The following is a 2,213-nucleotide window of genomic DNA, read 5'->3' on the forward strand; positions in this document are numbered from 1 at the left end:
ACAGGCCCAGGGGGACTAAACGTGGAATACGCGTTGAAGTTCAACTTCAAAGCCTCAAACAATATGGCGGAGTATGAAGCGCTCATTGCCGGCTTACTCCTCGCCATCGACTCAGGAGCTGACAGTGTCATATTCAGCGACTCCCAGCTTGTCGTTAACCAAGTCAATGACAGTTTCCAGGCCAAGGACCATCAGCTGGCGGCATACTTGGGGTACGACAAGATGCTCCTAAAAAAATTCAAATTTCACACCATTACTTAGATCCCCAGGGAAAAGAACGCCAAGGCTGATTCACTGGCAAGACTAGCAACCGCCCAGCCACACCAAAGTCCAGCGGACACAAGGGTGGAGTGTCTTGACAAGCCAAGCATCACAAAAACCCTAGCGGAGATCTTCAACATTGAGGTCAACCCTAGTTGGATGGACGAAATCATAGAGTACAAGCGCAATGGAACACTGCCAGAGGACAAAGTCGAAGCGCGACAGCTCAAGCGGAGAGCAACCCGCTACAACATCCAGAATGACAAGCTTTACAGCTAGGGCTTCACTGACCCCAACCTCCGGTGTCTAACCCAAGAAGAAGGAAAGGTCGTCCTGGCAATGATACACGGCGGGGAATGTGGAAACCACTCGGGCGCCAGATCCTTGGCCAATCGCACAATGCGACAAGGCTACTTTTGGCCTACGCTCGGTGACGATGCCAGAAGGATATCAAGATCTTTCCACAAGTGTCAACAATATGCTGATCTCCCACATGCCCCGGCGGAACCACTATCGATCATCATTGGTCCATGGATTCACTCGACTTGGGGCCTGGACTTGATGGGAAAGTTCCAAACCGCCAAAGGCCAGTTCAAGTACATCATTGTTGCCATCGACTACAACAGCAAGTGGATAGAGGCAGAGCCACTAACGGCAATAACTACCGCCAAGGTAACTCACTTCCTCTGGAAGAACATCTACTGCCGCTATGGTGTCCCCCACACAATCATCACGGACAACGGCACGCAGTTCAATAATAAGGAACTCATATCTTTCACCGCTAACCTGGGCACCAAGATGAAGTTTGCATCTGTCGCTCACCCTCAAACCAACGGTCAGGTCGAAGCAGCAAATAAGATAATCAAGAAGCTGCTAAAAAAGAAGCTCGACGACGCCAAGGGTTTATGGGCGGACAAGCTGTAGGAAGTTCTGTGGGCCATCAGGACTACCCCAACTTCCGCCACTGGTGAAACACCATTTTGCATGATGTTCGGAACTGAAGCCGTCCTACCTATTGAGATAACTCAACCTACCGCTAGGGTCGAAGGCTACTACCCTGAGACCAACGGCGAAGGCATCAACCTCAACAAGGACCTCCTAGAGGAGAAACGACACAAGGCCCACCTGCGTAATTTGCAAAACAAACAGCGGGTATCGCGTTTCTACAACGCCAGGGTCAAGGCCCGGAACCTCCAACTGGGGGACTGGATAATGAAGGAGGTCATTCCACCGCCAACGGCACTTCACCCAACTTGGGAAGGACCATACAAAATTGTGGAAGTCGTTAGCCCCGACACCTTCTACCTAACGGACAAGGATGGCGTCACAACGACCCATCCTTGGAATACCGAGCACCTTCGGTATTACTACAAATAGCCATACCGCTACCCTAGAGCATCTTGGCTTAGCTAAATTTTTGACTCAATATTTAGCTAAGGGAAGCTACCCAACGGGTACAACCCCACTTTTTGTAAACGCTGACATATCAGCTATCAATGAAACGAGGAATTATTCAAACCATTGTTGCCAAGACCAAGCACAAGAATCCACTGGCAACGCCAATAATATTCGACGGACTACGTCCGCTACATCGTGCACTTGGAACAATTTTAATCCCTTTAATGTTTCATTGAGTCACAAAATAGCAGTCACAACTCTAGCGGTTCATAAAATATTCAAACAATGCAATCAGCAAACACATCCACACTTGGAAAAATTTCATAAACAAAATACCAATCATATTATATTAGGGGTCGGGACTCCCCGCCCAAGGATCGTCACAGTACAAAAAGCCTCAGCGGCACACAAAAAAAAAAATATATATATATATATATATAGCCTCTGCTTTCCAAGCTTGGCTCAAGGAACTCCCTTGATCCAGCTTGAGGGGGAGTGTTGGAAGTATAGGAACAGTGGTCAATGTTGGATGCTGCCTACAATTTCTACATGTT

This window comes from Rosa rugosa, chromosome 5, assembly GCF_958449725.1.
Source record: "Rosa rugosa chromosome 5, drRosRugo1.1, whole genome shotgun sequence".
NCBI classification, from domain to species: Eukaryota; Viridiplantae; Streptophyta; class Magnoliopsida; order Rosales; family Rosaceae; genus Rosa; species Rosa rugosa.